Raw genomic sequence first — 24,842 nt, forward strand, 5'->3', positions numbered from 1 at the left:
CCTTTATTCATAACTTAAAATACATAATCATGCTGTAGGAGGAGAGTAACAGTCAATAGCAGGCAATGTATAAAAACGCTGGAGGTATTGGGTTCTGAATAAGTTACTCTCCTAACTGGAGTAATAAGAAACAAATTGTAATTGTTATCTCTGTTATTCAAACAATAGCACCAAACATATATTGCTAAAGTATTTCTAAGTTATCTTAGTCTGTTAATTTCCCAGTGCAGCCATAACAAAACACCACAAACTGGGTGGCTAAACAATTTATTGTCTAACAGTTCTGGAGGATAGAAGTCTGAAATCAAAGTGTCAGCAGTGTTGGTTACTTCTGAGAGCTGTATGAGAGAATTTATTTCATGTCTTTCTAACTCTGGTGATTTGCTGAGTCTTTGTCGTTCTTTGATGTGTAGATACATCACTCCAATCATTGCCTTCATCTTCACATAGAGTTCTCCTTGTGTGCATCTGTTTCAAGTGTCCAAATTTCCCCTTTGTAAGGGGAAATTTTTATTTTATAAATTTTATAAAATTTTTATTTAAAATTTATTTTAAATTTTTATTAAAATTTTTTATTAAAATATTTTATTAAAAGTCATATTAGATTAGGGCCCACACTAATGACCTCATCTTGACTTGATCATCTACAAAGACGATATTTCAAGAAAATTTTACACTCAGGTACTGGGAATCTAGAATTTCAACATCTTTTGGGGAGACACGATTCAGCCCATAACACTTAGGAACTTTGGCATCATTAACACAAGTCAAGTTGCATTAACTCAGAGAAAATAAAAAGGGAAAGAAACACAAATATTCCAGTTAGGTGATTGTGGCTCATGTGCCCCAATGACACTCATGTTTCTTTATAAATATTTATAACTAATTTATCTGTGATATAAAAATTGTATTTTATCAATTCTAAGGTGTTCTTTTTTTACATTTAAAATTGTATTAAATCATAATGGATATTAAAAATCTGTGACAATTTACAATTCTAATTACATTTTTTCCTTTCATTAATGTTAATTAATTTAATATGTCTTAAGCTAGATAATATTGCAGATTCCATGATATATGACAATGTGTTTTCTTTTACAGAGTAAGTTAAACCTAAATCACCATTATATATAACTTCTACTTAACCAGGCCATATCTGCATTCTTTCTTTGCCCAGCTTATTTTAACAATACTGAACACTCTCAGAGAAGAAAAGATATAATCTTTCAACAGAGAACATGAAATCAGAAATCTATATGTAAGTTTGTGTGTCATATAATATTTTGATTGAAAATAACCTTCAACCACCAGGTATATGATCATTGATCATAATCAAAATCTCTAAATGCATTAATCATACCTTTTTCTTTTGATTCCCAAATCCCCAGTCACATTTTTAATTGTAATGTTATTAAATTGGTTTAAGTTTCACAATGTTCAATCCCTTAGTGGATTTTTAGCACCAAATTGTACCATAATTAAGCCCTTTATGCAAAATCTTTCTTAAAAATTTTGTGGATTGCTTATTTTTAAGAATTGTACTCATTTGAATTATGTGCACTATGAAAGCTATATAAAATGGAAAGACATGGCCATTGTTTGTGGCCATTTTTATATGATTCTGTGTATTAAAACTATAAATTTTGTTCTCAAATTCTCTTCTCAAAAAATATTTAATTTTGTCTTACAATATTAGGAAATACAGCATTTTCCTCAGATAGATAACCTGTCAGTATCGCATTAACCATGAGCTGACCATCTGCCATCTTTCAGTTTCAAATCAGATTGGTGAATAATTATTTCCACAAGCACAGCTCCTTTAAAAGGAAAGCTTAGGCAAAGCACATGGAATTACAATTTTCCCTATGTTCATTAGCATTAACATTCATTCACAAGCACAAACATGTATTTATTTTCTGGTAGATTAACACCTTAAGAGTATTGAGTTATGAAAAGGTTGGGGCATGTTTAGTCAATACATTTCTCTCAGGGACACTTTGTTCTTTGTTAAGTGAAGAACAATGAGGCCAAGGGCACGCTATTTTCTTGTGTATTTCTATGTTTGTTTGTGGAGTGTCTCGCCATGGTTGACTAATATTCTGCTGTAGTACCATTTTTATTTGGGGCTGAAATTTTAATTAGTCCTTTGAGTTTTAGCCAGTTGTCTTTTGGCAACTCAAAGCCCATGTCTCCAGTCACTCTCTTTGACACCAACTTATGTCCTGATATTCTTTCCTAATTAATCTACTTGCATAGCTTTAAATAATTAAGTTGTTACTAGTGTGAAGCTCTATTTATAAAACAGTTTTTGGAGCATCTTAAAAGTTGTCTTTTTATTGTTATTATAACTATTTGATTTTAATCATTGCTGAATACAGCTCAAGTGTATCACACTTCATCAGCAATATTCAATTAAGTATTATTTTGTGTAGTACTATATTGGTATGTTTGTTTATATAATTTTACTTTATGATGGTAACTGGTATAGATTAATCCATAATGTCTCACATAAGGAAGGGACTTTTAAAGCACTTTACAAACAATATTACTACTATTAATAGCAATCAATTTGAGACATATTACATTGTTACAACCTTTAAGATAATAAAACTGAGAATTATAGCGTGTAATTGGCAATTTTTGATTTACTTGAAGGTGCATGAATACAAGAAATTGTCAGCCTGTGGTTTAAAAAATTCATTGAGATTATTGATATGATTAGTTCCCTAAGAAATATAGAGGCTATTTAGACAGTTTCAGCATGAAATAATATAATAATTGACATACCGTTCTATTGTTTGCTGAGTACTTGTCAAAAGGAAGATACGATTCTTCTAAGAGACATAATTAGTTGTGTTGGTCTCCAACCTGGGAGTAAATGAGTCATAGAAACAGAGCCAGAAGGGGACATACGTATACTTATGTGATTGTAGGGGTTGAGGTTTAGGGGTTGGCAAATCCAAAACCACAGGGCAGGCTGGAAACTTTTGGCTGAGAGCTGATATTACAGTCTTGAGGACAAAGAAATTCTTTACTAAAAATTAGGGTTTATTTTGAAAAGTCTGAGTTTAATCCAAATGTATGCCAATACCTTCCGAAGGTATATTCAAAGACCCCTGGGCTAATTAGGTGTGTTCCTAGATTATGAATAAGGTAGAGTAAGCTTAAAGTTTCCTCATTGTAGTTTCCACTCATGCTCCTTTCCTCTTCCTCTAAAACATTTCATTTCCTATCGATCCAAATTATCAGGAAAAGGCTGCAAACCTGACCAAGGTCTCAGGAATTTTAATAGCTGAGGATACTCTTATCCTGTGATTTCTTGAATGGGGAAAATCAGTTATATTTTATCCTCAGGGAAACCTCAGTTTTTCTTTAAGGACTTTCAACTGATTGAATGAGGCCCACCATTATTGAAGATAATCTACTTAAAGTCAACTGATTATAGATGGTATCCACATCCACAAAATACCTTCACAACAATACCTAGATTAATGTCTAATAGAATAACTGGATACTATGGGTTAGTCAAGTTGACACATAAAACTAACCATCACCATTCCCTCCTTGTCAACTTGGCATTCATACACATATCCTTAAACACACTTAATCACCAAAAGAAGACAATAACAGTCATACTTCCACCTAACATGACATACCTATCCTGCATACAACCAAAAACTTGTTAACCCTTTCCCCAGAAGCAGATGCAAAGTCCTTGGGTGATGTTCACTGTTCTTTACAATTCTGTAACTTAAATAATGTGATAAAAAGTTAAGTATTATTAATACATCTTATTTAAATGATAAGTAGACAAGAGAGGGAATAAAATTTTTGAAATATATATTATACACACATATTCATAATGAAATAAGGAAAATCTACTCATAAAAATTACAGAATTACATTCCTCATTTCCTCAATTGGTCATCTCATTGTAGTTGGTATTTATAACTACCTTATTCCACTACTCATTCCATATTCACTTGGTTTTCAACAAGCACCTCAGCCAGTTATGGATCTTTGATTGTTGGGGTGACCCAAACCTTCATTACTGAAGGGTCTGGTTCAATAGTAGTCCTGCCTGGATTGGGTTGCCTTAGTTTTCCATTGCCTTAATTACAGGACATGGTAGTACTAAGAGATGCTCTAAGTGATCCCTTTTATTCCAGGTATACTCTTTCTTACCTCCATTGTATAATAGCAGCCCAGTTTCCTTTTAGTATTCAGGATCAGTCACCCAAGCCATTATTTGTAACTCCATTCTTCTCTTGGTTCAGAGGCATGAGGAGCCCAAAGTGGCCAGGTGGCTTTCCCTATTGCCAGTTCAGTTATTGTGTGTCTACTGTTGGAAGCATTGCCCCCATTGGAACTAAGACCTCTAGACCAGCAGAACATAAAGTCACAAGGACAAGAGACAAAATTTTTGCTAGTGGATCACAAGTAGTATAGTGAAAGATTCTTCTCCCATTTCCGCGTCTTGATTACTTGACCACAAAATCCTGGTTATGGGAAAAAGAGTACCATATATAGGATGCATGTTTAGAGCATATATAGATGAAGGGCATTGTCAAAGTCTTGCAGTAGCCACCTAGCTGAAACATTTACCAATTTCAGTTTCTCAGTTTCGACAAATCTTCTGTGCCAATGTAATATGTTAACAATGGGTAACTGGGTAAGGGACCTGAGGTAATTATCTGTACTATCTTTGCAACCTTATGTGGCCAAGATGAAACAAAATTAATCATCACGAAGTGTAAATTCTCACTTGGTAGTATGAAGCAGGTAAAAAAGGGGGCCAGAAGTCCTCATACCCATCTAGATCATTCTGAAGCAGAGTTGTGATATTATCTAGACTCACTTTCAAGTATAGGATGCCAGGGAAAAATCCCCATTCTATTAATTAACTGTTGTAAGAACTTAAGCAAGTTACTCAGGTTAGTTCCTCCAGCCATCAGTTTTCTCATCCATAAATTGGAAGTAATAATAGTTCCTAATCCATAGGGTTGTTACTGAAATTATATCAGCTAATACATGGAAGAAAATTAGAACCATGCCTGCTACAGAATATTATATCATTTATTAATATTATATCATGTTGGAAACACTCTACATTCCACAGAGGAAAAATATGAAAAGGTACACAATGGAACCTGTATGCACTTAAGAATGAGGCATACCTCACATTTTTTTTTAAACTGAAGTATAGTTATACCCCACATTTTTGCCTCCTTGCACTAACATGACTTTTACAACCTTGAACAACTACTTATCCTTTTTAAAATTTACTTTCATTTCTTCTGTAAACCAATGTTAACAATACTTATCTTGATGGATTGTTACACAAATAAGAACAAATATATTTATATCAATGGGCACATAGAATATTATAAAAATATACAGTCTTAAATAATACTACAATGTATTGTTTATAGAACAAATTTTATTTGCTTAACTTACTGCATCCTGTTGCATCCTTCCTTGAAAAAGGTTTTATTAAAAAGCTTTTATTTAAAATCATTAACATTATAATTTATTGTTGTATGTTAGTATTATTTTAAAATTTAGCTTATTCATGGATGAGGTATTTGAAGGCAAACATGTCTATACACATAAATGTATAAATATAACACTGTGCATTTTAGAATTGCAGTCACATCATAATTAGTTAACCCTGTTAAGGAGATCCATTTCTTTTCATGAATAAAGAACTAGACATTTATACTTAGGCTCATGGGAACATATTTAAGTAGACAAATTACTCTGAGAATATTTCTACACAATACATATAAAGAGCTTCTTATTGAAAAAATACATTAACATGGTATAAATGGTTTTAGTCTCAAGTGTGTGGTGATAAAGGACCAATTTACATTAATTTTTGGAGACAGATAAAAGGCATGTATCATTTATTTCTACATAGTTCATTTTATAGAAATACAAATATTAACTTAAGCCAGTAATACCTTTCTGCATACTATCTGAATATGCCCAAAATAGCAATGAGATATTTTGACCTTTTTTCTTTTTCTGAAAATGTAAGACATATTGTTACCAAGTGTCCAGCAGCACCGTCAAAGTACACATATATATTAATCTCAAACACCCAACAAAAATTCAACTTTGCATCGTTTATCTTATTACTGAAAATATGGTAAACTGAGGCACCTATATTCTGATCATTGGTTAGGCTTTTTTCTTTCTTTTTTCAATGTCATTCTGTTTAGGAACCTGGAGAGTAATGGATAACTGACCATGCAGGAAGATGAACTCTTTTTCTTTTTTTTTTTTTTTTAATGCAGGGAGATGATAGAACCATTTGACTCTCACCATCAAAATCAGTTATTTCTTGCTTATGGCCTACTCCTATGACTACAATATGTAATACTTGTTCTTTTCCTCATTTCATCGTATATACATGTAATGAGTAAATATATAATGAAATATATATGAATATTATATATAACATTATATATAATATAAATATATTATATATGAATAATGTATATAATAAATATATACATATTTTCACAACTAAGATCATGAAACGTGTTAACCTGCATAGCTAAATTTCAAGCAGACATTTTCCAAAATGAAATATATAACTATATCATCATAAAAGAGGAAAATGTCCTCTAAGAGCATAAATACAAGGAGAAAGACCTCATTAGTCATATCTAATTCCCTCATTAGTAGTTGTTACTAATAGTAATGCTCTAGAAAGTATTTATAATTATATAGTAAAGTTAGATAGAAGCACAGGTATCCAGAAGAGCATATAAAATTACTGATCATGATAAACTAAAACAACAAAGTGTTTCTGTGTCTTGGTTCAGAGGAAACAAGGAGATAACCATGCCTATAGAAAAATGAAAAGCTGTAGGGTTATTGCTTGCATACATTGAGAAAGGCTGAAGTTCAGTTATAGGGAAAATTTGTATTATATATAACAGTTACTTTTTTGAGAATAGTTAGCAGGGGTGGGGCTTTGCATTCAAGCTAGTTTAACTGATATAAGCTACCATTTATTAAACCATAGTGGGTGCTCTCTAAGACTGATAAACCACTTAGCGCATTCTGTTCTCTTTTACCAAAGAGTACTGTTTAAAGTGGGAGAGACAAATTGCCATTGGGGAATTTCACTGTATTCCTCATCAGTAATGAAAAATACATAGAAACATGACTGTGCCTTGGGGAAATGGAAATATTCATATCAGTTTTCCCCAAAACTTATTTCATAAAACAGAAGGCCAGAAAATATTATATAAAAATCTATGGTTTTCAAAAAGTGGTAAACACTGCATAGTATATTTTCCTTTTAATGAATCATGAAATACATGAGTATATTAAAGACTAGAAGTTCTAGAGTAGAGAATTCTCTTGCAAATTATTTAAACAATTATTTTCTAAACTTACTTGGCAGTGGGATACATCGTCCATATGTTTGGCTTTATAAGTCAGCAAAAACAATACTATGTGTCACCATCATTTTATCTGCTTATCTAATAAGAGGACATATTTTGAAAAAAGAATATCAAAACAATAGAATTTCATTAAGTATATCGATGGCAATTCCTGGAAACTAGAGAGAGATTAATTAACAATAGACAAAAGAAGATGTGGTATATATATACAATGGAATACTACTCAGCCATAAAAAAGAATGAAGAAATGCCATTTGCAGCAACGTGAATGGCCCTACAGATTATCATACTACGTGAAGTAAGTCAGAAAGAGAAAGACAAATACCATATGATACCTCTTATATGTGGAATCTAAAAATGGATACAAATGAACTTATCTACAAAACATAAACAAACCCACAGAGGTAGAGAACAGACTTGTGGTTGCAGGGAGTGGGGTAGGGGAGGGATGGACTGGGAGTTTGGGATTAGTAGATGCAAACTATTATGTAGTTATTATAAAGTCTTACTATATAGTACAGGGAACTATTTTCAATACCGTGTGATAAACCATAGTGGAAAGGAATATGAAAAAGAATGTATATATATGTATAACTGAATCACTTTGCTGTACAGTAGAAATTAACACATTGTAAATCAACTATACTTCAACAAAATAAATTTTTAAATAAAAACAGAAAAACAATAGACATATACAAAATAGATGAATGATGATCCCTTATTTTATAAGCTTTAGTCTATCCTTAAATTATACTCCAATTCACAATTAAGAGAGTCACGTGAAAGAATTCATCAGCACCTACAAGCAGGGATTTTTTTTATCAATTATATGGCATATAACTAAGCGCTTACTGCTTATCAGATAGCTAATGATAATTGTTACTTTATGGCATGACTGTTTTATTTCTGTAATTTTTAAATTAACTTTATTGAGGTAAATTTACACACAAAAATGCGCTGATTAATTCTGACAGATGTATGCATTGGGTCATCTACTACCACAGTCAAGATAGAGAATGTGTTTAACATCCCAAAAAACCCCTTTAGAGCCTAATGAACTAAATTCCACTTTCAACATAGTCTCAGTTAACCACTGACTAGGAAAAAACTGTAAACACAGGACTTAAGATAGGAAATTCGGACTAGAAATCATATGTATTCAGTGTCTGTGTCTATTACAATGGCAAAAATAAATAAATAAAATGATGCAAATACTGGCAAAATGACACATCAGTATATATTAAGCATTGTGTAAGCTATCAGTATCTCTTGGATTTTTGGATCTATGAGGATGATTTCTTCATTTTCATTCCATAGACTGAAGATTCACCTAAAAGTGGGATATGTAACTTTGTACAATCTTCTATTTGTAGTATATTTTTCTCTATATCTGGAAGGTCAGGATCCAAGCAGAGAAATATTTTCAGAGAAAAATTTTAATCACGTGTTAAAAAAAAACTTGGCTAAGAAATTTAGATTTTGTTCAATGGGAAAGCATGAGTGTGGTAAAAATTCTTTAACGGGGCATAAGTAAATGAATCATTTATGCATGTTAGAGCTAATTGAAGATTAAATAATCTAAGAATTCCCTTATCTTTTTTCTTAAAATATTTAGGCTGTTTGTATTTTTTAATTTATTTTGTATAATATTTCTTTTCCTATCTAAGGAAAATTTAAGTACTAACTGCTTCACTATACCATATAGATAATCCATATTTTACACGTTTATAAATTTCATTGTTCCTTATCACTCATGAGTCAGGCGTCAGTCATACCTTTGACTATGATCCTGTTTCATTTCTCATAACAAATTTATGTAATTTCTTTGACTTTTGGTTTTCCTATATATTATCACATAAATACTTAAATTTAACTGAGCAAAATGTTTCACCTTGATTTTCTCTTCAGCTGATGATGTTATAATATACCATCACATATTCTGACCACCAAATATAAACTGCTTTCAAGATAATGATGGTATCAACTATGTCAGGGAGGTAGATGATCCCTCAGTCATTATAGATTGACACTCTCAGTAATGTATCTCAGGTGAAGAACCCACTGTTATGCAGGAGAATTATACTTTCTTGAGGATAAAGCAGTAGTGAGGGAGTTACCTCTATCTCAGATCTTGAAAATGGTGAGTGCACAATTGCCAATATGAGCAAGGCATCAGTGAAAATCATGCAGAAGCAGGGTAACTTTTAGGGCAAATTACTAAAATTTTTGAATTTTGAATCAAAATTAATGAAGTTTTGACTGCTGGAAATGCATCCACTAAAACTCTATGCCTAAACATATATAAGAAAACAAGGGCTTCCCTGGTGGCTCAGTGGTTGAGAGTCCACCTGCCGATGCAAGGGACGCGGGTTCGTGCGCCGGTCCGGGAAGAGCCCACATGCCGCGGAGCGGCTGGGCCCGTGGGCCATGGCCGCTGAGCTTGCGCGTCCGTAGCCTGTGCTCCGCAACGGGAGAGGCCACAACAGTGAGACGCCCGCGCACCGCAAAAAAAAAAAAAAAAAAGAAAACAATATGAGATTGTTTAGTATATAAAAATAGATTTCACAGTCGATATATTTGTAGATACAAAATGCATTTTTCCCAAAAGAATTAAGCATTGATGTTTGCTTAAACTTATATGAAATGAAAAAAATGAGTGGAAGAATACACCAAAATTTGAAGATTTGTTACTAACAGGAAGTATATAATAACATGTGTGGGTTGAAGTGGAGATTAAATAGTTTAAGAATAAACTTTTATTTTAGAGTAGTTTTATTTTTACAGAAAAGTTGCAATGATAGTACAACTATTTCCTATAAAATCCATATCCAGTTTTCCCAATATTAACATATTACATTAGTATGGTAATTAATCACAGCTAATGAATTAATATTGATACATTATTATTAACTGAACTTCATACATTATTCAGATATCCTTAGTTTTTACCTAATATCTTTTTTCTATGCCAGGATTCCATCCAAGATAGAAATAAATATTTCTATATGTATCCATTTGTGTCTGCATTAAGCTAACCATGAGTTCATACTATCTTCAACTCTAATCTACTAACATGTGGATCATTCTAGCTTTCTCACCCTACTTGTCAAAAACTACCCACTCCAACAGTGAAAAACCTGGCTCCTAACACCTGCCATCTGTTTATTTCATTATTGAATTCTAATATGTATTCATGTACAATGATTTCAGAATTGTCATACCCCCATATTAAAACACTTTACCAAATACAACATAATGCTTACGTACAGTTTCATTCATTTTTAATCTTACCATCTTCATTCATTTACAGAGTTACTACCCATTTAAGTTTGGTTATTTCACACATTTATAATGCATTTAGATTATTTTGTCACAGTCTGCATTCCATCTTGGAAATTCCTGACCACTTAATTTTTTTATTTGCTTACATTAAGGTTCAATCTTTGTGCTGTAAAATTCAATGCGTTTGACATGCATAGTGTCATTAATTCACCATTCTGGTGTCATACAGACTAGTTTTCCTGCCCTAAAATATCCTCTATTGTGCTTCATCTATTCAAACCCCTCCTGCAACTCTGGGCAACAATGATCTGTTTATTGCCTGGGTCATTTTGTGTTTTCTAGAATGTCATATGAATCGAATCATATAGTAAGTAGCTTTTTCATACTGGTTGCTTTCACTTAATAATATACATTATTTGTGCCTTGAAAGCTCATTTCTTTTTATTGCAAAATAATATTCCATTGTATGGATGTACCACAGTTTCCGATTTGTATATCCATTCTCTTTGAAGGACATCTTGATTGCTTCCAGTTTGGGCCAATAATGAATAAAGCTGCTATAGACATTCACATTCAGGTTTTTGTGTGAGCATGTTTTCAAAACTATTGGGTAAATACGGGAACAAGATTGCTGGACTGTATGTTAAGATTGTGTTTAAGATTTATAAGAAACTTCCAGTCTGTCTTCCAAAGTGGTTGTACAATTTTGCATTCCAGCTATCACTGTTTGAGAGTTCTGGCTGCTCTACATCCTCACCAGTAGTTGAGACTGTCAGTTTTTTTTTATTTCAACCATTTTTTTTAGGTGTGTGATAGTACCTCTCTGTTGTTTTAGTCTGCATTTCTTTAATGACAAGTGATGTTGAGTCTTTCTGTATACCTATTTTCCATCTGTATATCTTCTTTGATAAAGTGTCTGTTCAGATGTTTTGCCCACTATTTAACTGGATTTTTTTATTGTTGAGTTTTAAACATTCTTTGTATATTTTGTATATGATCCTTTGTCATGTATGTTTTACAAATATTTTCTCTTAGTCTGTGGCTTGTCTTTTCATTCTCTTAACTGTTTTTCACAGAGCAAAAATGTCTACTTTTATATTATTAACATCTTTAAATTAAAATTCTATATTGTATTCTTATCTTCATTATATAGGTTATTTTTATTACTAAAAATGAAACAGACAATAAAATAAATATTTAGAAGCAGTTTCCCAAATACTTTAATAATAAATTATATCTGTGCATATCTTTGTATATGTTTACATTATATTTTAGAAACTAATGTTTACAAAGTGACCAAATGGCCACTCAGATGCTGTTTGCTTTATAAATTCTCTTATGTTTCTTGTCACAAATGGAAGCTCCATATCCAATTGCCTTTTTTTTATATTCCCAATATACACACCATTCAAAACAGAGATTATAGTTGTTAATTTAAAAAGGAATTAAATTCTATTAATTATTTTTCTAATTAATTTTATAATTTTAGGCAAAATTTCAGAAATGCTGGTTTCAAAATATTTCTGGACAACATCTTTTGCATTGAAAGCATCACAAATTTCAGTTAGAAGTACTTGTTATTCTCTATTGCTAACTTCACTATATAAAAATAATTCTGATCCATTCAGTTACAGAAAACATAAAATATTTCAAAATGATATGTAGAAAGTTTTCAGAACTCAGTTAAAATATGTTTAACTGATTAAAGCCTTCAAATAGATTTTTTGAGCTACAGCAATCCATGCAGAAAATCCCTTTGTTAGGTTTCATGATAGTAAAACTAAAAGCATACCAAATTATGATTATCCTATTTTCAAAATCTCAGACATCTTTTTATTTTAAAGGCAGTATTTAAACACAGTCCTTTTATTGCAGGCCTGCACACTTTACAGAGTTCCACTGTGTGTATGATTAAGGTACATGGGCATGAGAGGTGAGAGACTTCTAGGAAATATAATTACTGTGCTTGACAAACCTTGAAGAGCTTGAAAATGTCATAGTGCTATAAGCTCAGGTTGTAATTGTGACATCACAAGTGTTTCCTATGAGAAAGCGAGCAAGTGAAGTCTTATAAACAGAAATTATAGGAAGCAATTGAAGGCTAGACTGAACTCTTCACTGGAATGATAAAAAGCCTTTACCAGTGATTTTTGTTATCCTTCAACTACTTACATTTCAATTACACTCTCTCTAATACCAGCTCTCCTATTCATCCTGTTAAACACACATTCAATAGCTGTATTTTTCTTACTAACCATTCACTGGAAAAAATAAAATATTTTTTAAAGGCCTGTATAGCTAAGAGGACTGATGGTGGACATAAGTGATACTTACATTTATGAGAGTATTGCAAGTCAGCCACAGATTCATACAAATAATGGGTAGCTATCATTGGCTATGTGAAAATTATTTTGAAAGATTTTTCAAGTAAAGTAGTTGTATCAGTTAAGAATAAGCAAGCATTTATCCAAAGCTCATTGCCCTGCAAAGCAAATTAAAATAAACCTAGAGAAGATCACAGTAATGGTCTGAAGACATAAACAAACCAAGCTCACTTGGTTAAATTGCCATTTATTTCAATTTTCTTAGTATATATATTATTATTATTATTATTATTCCAATTACAAAGTTATACCTAATTTGCATACCTGTGAAATGTGACCATTCATATCGTACCCTTAGACAAACAGTCTCTACCCTTTCTTTCCGCATGGCTATTTCTAGCCACACAAGATAATTTAGCAATACTTCTAGAAGTATTAATTACTAGTGAAACCTGTTGCTCTTAACAGTATTTTTATTTTATAGTGGTCCACTTTAAACTCCTGGTTCCAAATGAGTAACCTGTCTGTAACTAGAAAAAATATCACTTAAACTTACACTGATCATAGTGTTCACGATCCAAGAGGTGGCAGCAAAGAACTAATTGGAAATTCTCTCTATACATTGATTTGCCAGCAAAACAGGTATATGTAGACTAGACAAGAAGTACTGCAAGGGGCTAGAGTTGAACCAAGAGCATGAAATTAGTTCATGGAGGGCAATCTTAAAAATGTTAATCTAGGGTCCTTAAACAGAACATCTCGAAATATACTAAGTTAACATTTCAAAACACCAGTTACAAAGGCTAGGGGAGAAGAAGCTGATAATAAAGCAAGGAGTCAAAATCCAAGCCTTTAAAGTAATAGTGCTTAAAATGCCAAAAATCAGGTTGAAATAAGGTATCCTGACTAATCATCAATGGCTAAGTGTTTCAATGCTGTGCAATATTCTTATATTGACTTGAAAGATGATTATCTTACATTGAGTTCAGAGTCACTTAAAAATCAGTCTTTTAAATATAAATAATAAGTCTAATCTTCCTTTGACAAAAATATCTTGAGTTTTTATGATTAGCTCAGTATTGAAATACATGCTAAAGAAATAAATATAAATAAAACTTTTACTTTCAAACTAATAGCTTTAGATAAAAAGGCATCATTGAGAACATGGTAAAAATATTTTGATCAAAAGTTGAATTTATCTAAAAGTTCTAACAATTTTAAAGTATAGACATTTAAAAATTATATCAAAATAATTAAAACAAAAATAAAGGATATTACAAGAAAATACTGGAAAACCTAACATCCTCGTGTGAGATTTCAATACACTTTTTCAGAAATTGATAGGTCAAGCAGGTAACAATTAAAAAATATGTTGAAAAATTAATAATAAAGTCAATGTTTTAGCTAATGCATGAATAGAGAGTTATACATCTAACAATGGAAAAATATTCAGTTTACTAAAGAGTACATGGAGTAACATGTACAAAAAATAACTATGGCCTTACAATAAATAATAATCTTAAATAATCAGTAAATAATCTTAGAGAATTATTATCACAGATAGTCCATTCTCTTTTACAACAAAAACAAATTAAAAGTCAATAGCAGAAAGCTATATTAAAACTTCCATATATTTGAAAAATTTAATATATACTTCAGTTATGGTTAAAGAAGAATTAATGGAAATAAAAATAAACAATTCCATGGCATTGAAAACACCACATACAAAACTGTGAAAGCAGTGCTTAAAGAGCAGTTTATAACCTTAATAGTTTATTCTATATCTACTTTAATTATTTCTTCATAAATGTTAATTTCTACAAATCAAAGCATCATTCTGTATAACTTCTGATGATCTTGATGTTTTATAAAATATCCAAATTTCAGGTCACCGATGATTTTTTCTTACATGGAAAATAAAGATATATGTCAATCAATTGAAGGACACATCATTTAAGCTTCTATAATGAAAGAAAACAATTCCCCTAATTAAAATATGATACATTATATTTTAAAAACTCATCCTGATTTCCAAAATGTTAAAATTTTGGAAACAAATGTATCTAACAATTCATAAAACACAGTATACTTATGCCCAGTTTTAGGGAACATCTTTTTGTTTTTCTAATTGGTTTAAATTCAGAGGAAATTAAATATTTTTTGTCAGTAACCAAAATGTCTAGCCAGATATCAAATACCCACAATGAAAAATATTAGCAAATTTAGTCTGTATCAGGTAAAAGAATTGAATTGTCACTCACATTATTTTCTTGAAAAGGATAATGATTATATAACTGAAACATTTAGATGTGAAATTAAGCAGGTAGAAAACAGATTGTTTATGTATAACTAGAAAAAAGATATGATTGCAAGGAAATACTAGGAAGGTCTCTAGCACTACAAGTTTATTCAAACACTCTCCTACACATACTTCATATTGCTTATTGTTTTACATCTTGCATGACAATTTTTAATCCTTAGAAATCCTCTCACTGTTGCGGCATCTCCCGTTGTGGAGCACAGGCTCTGGACGCGTAGGCTCAGCGGCCATTGGCTCACGGGCCCAGCCGCTCCACGGCATGTGGGATCTTCCCGGACCAGGGCACGAACCTGTGTCCCCTGCATCGGCAGGCTGACTCTCAACCACTGCGCCACCAGGGAAGCCCCAAGAAAAATAACTTTTATGTAGAACTCTACTATAAACCCTTTTAAACATTACTACACTTGTTTTGAATTTTTATTTTAATTTATATTATATGCTTAATTCATCCTGATTGTGAGAAAGTTTAAAATAACTTTTTAAAACAGAAAATTATCAGGAATAAAATTACCATCACTGTATTTTCTAATTATGTAGGTTGGATAATTTGGAAAACAATAACGGAGAAAGATGTACATCCCACATAAAATGAAGAGTCTTTCTTCACTTTTAGGGGATTTCTTCTTTATTTATTTCTTCATTGCTTTTCTCATAATCTTTTCCTAGAAATTCTATTAGATGGATTTCAGAAACTCTGGATGATTTCTTCATTTATTTTAAATTTTCTCTTGTAATTTCCATATCTCCATCAATTTGGCACTTCCTAATGGAAATTGCTGTGCCCTGATGTATAGTCACTCTAATTATTATAAACAAATGCTCCAGTTATTATGGCTGCATAGTAAATTACCTCATAACTCAGTGACATAAAACAATGATTTATTATGCTTGTGGATTTTGTGGGTCAGGATTCTGAACAGTTCATGACAGGGATAGTTTGTCTTTGCTCCATAATATGTGGGACCTCAAACTGGATGACTCAAAGACTTGGGGCTAGAATCACCTGAAGCTTTGCCTACTCACATGTTTGGAGGATGAAGCTCACCGGTGGCTTACATTAGTTGAGGCTGTTGAACAGAGCCCCTAAACTTGGCATCTCCATATAGCCTGGGCTTCTTCACTGCAGGGTGGCTGGACCACAGGGTAAACATCCCAAGAGAGAGCGAGTCAGGTGAAACCATATCATCTTTTATTACCTATATTCAGAAGTCACACAATATCACTTCTTATATTCCATTTATAGAGGCAATAACAAGATCCCACTGAGTTCAAGGAGAAGGGAAAAAAATTCTTCTCTTGATGAGACCAGTAACATTCTGGAGTGAAACCAGAAATATCACAAGGGACAATTCTGTAAAATGCAATCTGCCACAACTAATCTCTTTCTATGAATTTGTTGTCAAGGAGGGAAAATAATTGACTTGGTAGAGGATAAGGGGTAAGAAAACATTTTTATTAATTTGAGAGACAATAAGAATTTTTATGCTAGTCAGAATGATTCAGAGTTAGAAAAATTGATGATCGCAGAGAAAGGGAATGCATGCAAGAATGAAGTTCTTACAAACTAGGTAGGATCTGATCCAGAACAAACAGATGGAGTTGGCCTTTGAGAGGGCCACTTCTTCCATCTTTCATTGTAATGATAGAAAACACAGAGACTTTGGTTTTAGTTATAGATAGGCATTATTTGTTTAACAAACACTAATATTGGTTTATTATATGTAAGACCTTGTTTTAGGTAGTTTATATATGTTAACTGAATCCTTACTACAACCCTACAAGGTTATATTATTCCTGTGTTACTTACAGATATGGAAACCGAGGCACAGGAAAGAAAAATGACTTGCTCAATATCACACAGTTGATGATTGGGAGTTGGGATTCAAAGCCCACCACGTGAGTTCCAGAAATCATGTTAAGCACTAGGCTAAACTGCCTCTATTGGCCAACTTAGTTGAAAAAAGATAAATGAGTTTCCAAAAGATTGTTCCCATTTTTAATCAATAAAAATGAGGTTGTCACCCAAGAGCATCATAAACACACTACCTTAAAGACCAGATATAACCTAACATTTATTGGGGGAAATCTTATAAGCAGAAGCATGTTAGAGTTCACTCAACCCCCAGAACTCTCATTATTCCACAGCACAGGCTGTACAAGGAAGTTCCATACACAGAGAGGCCAAGGTTCCAGCAGAGACGATCCTGGGTGGGCTACAGATGGACCTTTGCCAGAAGGTACTCCAAGAGGATGAACAAACCTGTCCTACACTGTGTTACATACTTATAGGTTAGCCTAAACTGGACTACAATACTTCTATTTTCTTTAAGTAACAAATATTTCAAGGTAACCTAAAGAATACTGGAGAGTGTGCACACTCAGGTCCAAGTTCTGCACACTCTGAAAAAAGCCAGGAATGCTGACATCAGCCAAAGGCCTTCTTTGCTGCCCAGAAGAGAAAGCTCTCCACTGAAGTGCCAAAAGGATAAAGGAATAATCCTCCATATCACCCAGATTTTTCTGTCATCAAAGATGATATTATCATTAGAAGACAGAAGTGAGACTATGTTGAGAAGTGGTTTGGGTATGGAAAGTGCAAAAACAAATTTATTATGGAAATTTAGTGGTATAATTTATTAGTGCCAAATGCCAATGTGAGGCTGAGGGTTACGAGTTTAAAGAGAGCAGTTAACATTGTTTTGAGAGGTTTTCAGGTAATATATAGCTTTTTGAAAACAGTTTACTGAGCTTTTAACTAAAGTTAGGGCTTTATCAACTTGATATAATTAATGAGCAAGTGTCAAAAGTATTAATAATGTGTGTAAGGAAGTGTTGCAACATAGGATCTAATATTTGTAGGCAAGGAAGAGAAAATATGAAAGGAGTGATGAACAGTGAAAGAGAGAAGTAGTTTAGTTTGATGTTACTAGCTTACTGTGAATCCATCTTGGCACTTTTTGTTCCCCTAAAACTTCACAAAACCTAGTTTTAAATAGTTACTCTGGATAATTTTCTGAGAAAACTCTTTAGAGTTATATTCAAACTTTGAAAATATTAGACTTTTAAAAACACTAAATCCTAGTGAGTTTTCTGTAAGGTTAATACATATATATTACTAGTTGCCATAAAGGTAATAATGTTCCTAAACTCTCACTCCTTGGAATTTATTTATTCTAAGACAATGATACATTTTAAGGAAAAATAGCATTTTAAAGGAGAAACATGGATATCTCTGAATACTTATAGCACTCCGATATTTTTCTAATGTTTAATCTTATTTATACTTGATCTTTTTTCTAGTTTTCTCTCTAACCTCAATGGGAATGATCATACTACATATTGCTGACATCTAGACTTCAACTAGTGGATAACTAGTGGGATAAAGGGTTCAGTGGAAGAAAAAAAAAAAGGCATAGCCTCCCTCTAAAATTGCTCAATGGCCTAATGTTGGAAAAGGAAATTTGTCAAACTGAATATTTCTGGATCCCTTTGATGTACAAGCAATGGATACAATGTAATGTGTACTTTTTGGATTGATCTCACATCAACACATTAGAGCAGCAGGAGATCCCCAGTGGTCTGGGCCTAAGAGAGAAGGAAACTTCTCCTGCTCCAGGGTTAGAGGGTGTTTTTCTTGTATTTTCTTCCAGATGAAATTGGTCTTCACATGTGCTCTTGGGCAAAAGCATTTGCTGCCTTTCCATTTGCTAATAACTTAATATTTTGTTCTTTAGTGGAGGAAGTACCAGGTAGAGTAGCTGTGGTCCCTGCACTCATCCAGCCTTGCATCACCAAGGGAAGCATTGTCTTATATACTGCCCTGTCCCAGTCTTTGTGAGGATCCAGTGTGTTCTACAGAAAAGAGCCTATGAGTATGTACAAACTCCTTCGTGTCTACATTTTTAGCTTCTACATCCTCATGCTATTTCACACTCTGCCTTTAGTAATTCATTAAAAACAATTGCTGATTTCTTCCTGTCTACTTGTGTGGAGACCTTTTCTTTCTCTTATTGCCACAGACTGGCTAATGTTCACATCCCATATCTCCTTTGAAATTCTTTTTCTTTCTTTTAATTTTAGTCTAGCTGGTTGTTCTGTGACTCCAGCCCTCTGAATTCATGATTTAGTATACTATCCGACTTGTTCTTGTTGTTAAATTAGAAATGACACTTTTTTTCTAGCTTTTCTATTCAAGATAGAAATCAGAAGCCTTAATCACACTCCTGGGCATATATCCAGAGAAAAACATGGTCTGAAAGGATACATGCACCCCAACGTTCATTGCAGCACTGTTTACAATAGCCAATACATGGAACCAACCAAAATGTCCATCAACAGAGGAATGAATAAAGAAGATGTGGTACATATATAGAATGGAATATTACTCAGCCATTAAAAAGAATGAAATAATGCCATTTGCAGCAACATGGATGGACCTAGAGATTGTTATACTGAGCGAAGTAAGTTACACAGAGAAATAGAAATAGCATATGGTATCATACAGGGAATCTAAAAAGAAATGATACAAATGAAATTATTTACAAAACAAAAACAGACTGACAGACTTAGAGAATGAACTTATGGTTACCAGGGGGAAGGGTGGGCGGAAGGAATAGTTAGGGAGTTTGGGATTGACATGTACACACTGCTATATTTAAAATGGATAACCAAAAAGGACCTACTGTATAGAACAAGGAACTCTGCTCAATATTATGTAAGGACCTAAATGGGAAAAGAATTTGCAAAAGAATAGATACATGTATATGTATAACTGAATCACTTTGCTATACACCTGAAACTAACACAACATTGTTAATCAACTATGCTAGCATTGTTAATCAACTATGCTTCAATATAAAATAAAAAGTTAAAAAAAATAAATAAATAAACCAAAAAAAAGAAGCCTTGCACTATTTAATCTTAAACTGGTGGCCAGGGAGAAGTTTTAATTAATAAAATTCCAAAGCTTTTAACTTGTATTCATTGAATCAAAAATCCCTATATCAATATTTGAAAGAAAACTTCAAGGTATGCTCTTGGATAGCTCTTGATGAAGATTGCTATTTGTTTATATTTTTTAAAATATACAGTTTGTTTTAGGGTATAAAATTTTTCCTAAACAGGGGGTGGCAGTGATCAGAAAAAAATTGCATGACAGGGACAGGAATCTTCTCAAAAAGGTTTACATTCCACTTTCGGATATTTTAACTTATTTAATATTCAAATAATTTTATGACATAGGTTCTATTAATATCCTTATTTCACACAGATGAAATCAAAGAAGGTGAACATAAGTAACTACTCAAGAACATCAAACTAGTCATTGGCCATGCCAATATTCAAACCAGGAAGTCTGGATACAGAAGTTATGTTCTTAGTCTCTATGCCAGCTGCCTCTCAAGATAGGTTATTAAAGAAAATAAATGAGGAGTATTCTTAATGATTATTTTGCTTAGAACCTATAATATAAGCTCTGAATACATTATCCAAAGAAACCAATAGAGGTCATTTAACTATAATAATAATAAATAGATATTTTGAAATTGGGAGCCTAGAATTATACTCTAAATTAACTTTAAGATGTCATGTAATTAAACATTGTATTATTGGTTATAGAAACATTTTTCTCTTCTATTAACAGAATATTGAGTAACATATGAATTTATATTTCTTTTTAATCACTTTTTTTTTTTTTTTTTGGCGGTACGCGGGCCTCTCACTGTTGTGGCCTCTCCCGTTGTGGAGCACAGGCTCCGGATGCGCAGGCTCAGCGGCCATGGCTCACGGGCCCAGCCGCTCCACGGCATGTGGGATCTTCCCGGACTGGGGCACGAACCCGTGCCCCTGCATCGGCAGGCGGCCTCTCAACCACTGCGCCACCAGGGAAGCCCTCTTTTTAATCACTTTTACATAAGCCTCTAGAGATAAAATGTTTTATAAAATACAACAAAAAATAAAGCTGGATCAATGGGTACGATTTGTTGGACATAGTCTCCCAAGACTAGAAATGTCTTCCTATACACTACTGAAAAAGGAAGCTGATAATCCTAATCCCTACAATAATAATCATAATCCCTACAGTGATACAGAGACACACAAAAAATGTATTTCCTGAAAATGTATATTTGTTAAGCACATATTATTTAGCAGGAAATGCAATAGTTCTTTTGATACATATTATCTCATTTACATACCCAGATTTTCCCTAAGAGATCAATATCAATTTCTCAGTCTTATAGATGAGGAGACTCATTTTCCTGGAGGTTAAAATCATTTGATAGAGATCACACTGAGATTATTTTATCTGAATTTAAATCTAGTTGCTTAACTCATAAATAAACAGACTTCAGACTTGAGAAAAGCACATGTTTACATGTGTTAACAAACACCCTGAACCTTAACAGACATTACTTGACGGCTAAAAGAAATAATTATGGTCTTAAAGGCTAGCAGGTAATGGCTCTGAAAACAAATGTGTAAGCTCATTTTTACTTTATTAATAACGTATCCCTATTGTCAGCGTCTGCACAGGAAATTCTGGGATTACATTCTTTTATTTTAATGACAGAGTGACTAGGAAGACTAGGATTGTAGTATATGTATCATGCAAAAAATGCTAAATTATTTACTAAATATATTCATATTAGTAATGTTCAGTGATAACTGGGTTGGTACTATTTAGTGATAATAAAATAAATAAGTAGAACTAAATATAAAAGAACTGCAAATGTACATAGCATTCTTGGGATCAAAATTCAAAGATCTCAAAGATCTCAATCAGCTCTATACAGAATAACTGTTCATTGTAGAGCAAATTGGGAAAGATTCTATTTTTTAGGAGGCTATGTATCTAACAGTTGCTTTACTGTGGGCTTGAGTGTGATGTATCAATACTTTACACATCCAAACATTTCAAGTCAGAATTAGACAGTAAAACGGCAGATTTACTTGGAGTTATTAATTTAGTGTTGCTGACTTTGGCAGAGTTTAGGAACATTTATTTTTCTTAATGTTTTCGCTCCTATGTCCTCAGGTAATTCACAGCCTGCCTTGGGATAGTGTTCTAATCTTTCCAGTAAAATTTAGTCTCGCCTGATTAATTTTGTCTGGTATTCTTTTTCTCCCAGTATGCTCGTATTCCTTTTTAATCTCTTTTCACTAAGGAAATACTCGTTTTATTTAACTGAGTTAGATGATGGGTTAAACATATTATTATTAGAAAGATTAAAAAAATATACCACAAAGCAACTCATTGCTTCTTAGTAAAATGAGGAGAAAGTATAAAATTATGAGTATAATAGCTACATCTTCAGTGAAGCTCAGAATAGCACATTTTGTTTTTGACCAGGCAGTAATCCTATGCCTCTGTATAAGCTGTTAGTGTACTTCTTTTGCACTTACTCTGGAGAGGAAGGACATGACTTATAGAAGGGAGAGGATTCAACTTTCCAAATTAGTTGCTAGGTTGAAATTAGAAATCCAGTTTCTAGCTCAGTACAGCAACCTTGGTATCTTTCCTCTTGGAAGCAGAGGTTGTTTAAACTTCCCTCTTTTGATGTTTGCAACAGTACTAAATTCAGAATAAGACTAGAGAGATGTTTGTCTGACAAGGAAATAAAACTAAGGATCCGATTCACCTCTGGAAGCAACCTACTGAAGAGCTTACTCTGAGTTTTGAGCAGAGCTGTGTGTCTCTGCTTCTAGTAACTCCTTGTAGAATGACCTTCATGCCAGAATTTCAGGGGCATTTAGAGCATCAGTCTGTTACTATAGTTGTTAAATTCTTCCTCTGGAGTGCACTTCATATGAAGGATATTCAAGTGAAGGACAGACTCTCGATACTTAATGACTGAAGTTGCAGCTTTATATTTTCAGATAATATAAAATAGAGACAAGGAGAAATAAACAATAGTTTACTATGCGGAAAGGGTATAACTTTGCTCAAGGCTATTTTCCTCTAAGAAGGATATATCAGAAGACCACAGAACTATAATATATAACATGGTATAGAACTAATTCATTGCATTTTAAAATACTCATACCCTAAAACCATTTGATCTTCATGGGATCTAAAGAATTCCACATACCCTAAAATCATTTGACCTTCATGGGATCTAAAGAATTCCACATCCTATAAGGAAAGGGAAATGAAATCTAATTGGCCACTTACCCTATTACTCACATAATAATATTACTCACTTCAGAAGGCACTATGAATCCCTGTTGCCCAGAGCATAAAGCATAAATTCCTCAATGTCTTGCATAAAGTGCAATCAATTTTTTTATACTTTTTTCCCCCACCATTTCTTCCCCACACAGACCCTCTGCTCTAGGCAAATGGGTTAGAGACATCACCCATCACAGTCCCCTCCCCTACCACCAGCTACCCACTCTTGTCTCCTTCTTTGTCTTCTATTTCCTTCCCTTTCTAAGGCATCTTCTTTCACTAAGTCCCACTCCACCATTTTTATCACTTTAAATTCTCACACTTTTAAGGTTTCTCTCATGTAATATGGACAACAATAGCCAACAATTGTACAAAATAATTATTTGTGTCTATTAAGTTTTGTATATGCATTGCTTCTTATAATACTAAAAAAAATCACTAAATGTTAGGTATTATTATTTCTGTACTAGATTATAAACTCCATGAGGGCACTACAAGTGCTCAGTGGATATTGAAGGAATAACTTCCATTTTATGTTCAATGGGATCAATTAATTTGGCAAAAACACACAAACAACTTGAGTAGGGTCTGTGTGATTATAAGGAATGTGATGCTGGGGAAATTCTTTCAGTAAGAAACACTCTTCACACATTATTTCACTTTATCCTAAAATATCTCTGAAAATGGGAATTATTATCTTCATTCTACAGATGGTTTCTAATTAGATAGAATCAAGATTTGTATGCAGCACAATCTGATCCCCAAATCCAGGTTATATTGACATTGATGTTTTACATCTCACAATATAAAATAAATAGATAAAATGTTCAGTAGTACTTAAACTATTCACTAAAAAATCTACCATCTTATCTCTAGGTATTAATTCTACCTTAGCATCCTGAGCAGAAGTTTGGACAATCACAGCCATGTTCAGATGATACAATACCCTGCAAAATAAACCATCAATCTGTCGCTTTGTGTGGCTTAGTGATGGAATCAAATCAACTGAAGAGCTGATCACATTGATAATGATAAAACGAGTTATTATGACAGAGGAATTATATTAAATAGCAAAAATTAATTTGGCAGCAGCTCAGAGATATAATCTGGGTCTTTTCCAATAATATTTTGAGCACATTTTCCTTGCATTATGTATGTTTTGTGACAATTATCTTTCTTATTGTATCATTGGTATGAAACCATTTCTTTCTGTTGCCACGATGCAAACTGCCTTAGTGAGAGATTAGATTGATTTGCTGGTTATATATATCCTTTTGCTAAGTGATGGCAAATGGTAAATTTGGCTCAGTAAGGAAATGGCAGTAAAG

The sequence above is a fragment of the Monodon monoceros genome, unplaced genomic scaffold (genome assembly GCF_005190385.1).
Source record: "Monodon monoceros isolate NGI ecotype Baffin Bay Population unplaced genomic scaffold, NGI_Narwhal_1 Super_Scaffold_18, whole genome shotgun sequence".
In the NCBI taxonomy this organism is placed as follows: domain Eukaryota; kingdom Metazoa; phylum Chordata; class Mammalia; order Artiodactyla; family Monodontidae; genus Monodon; species Monodon monoceros.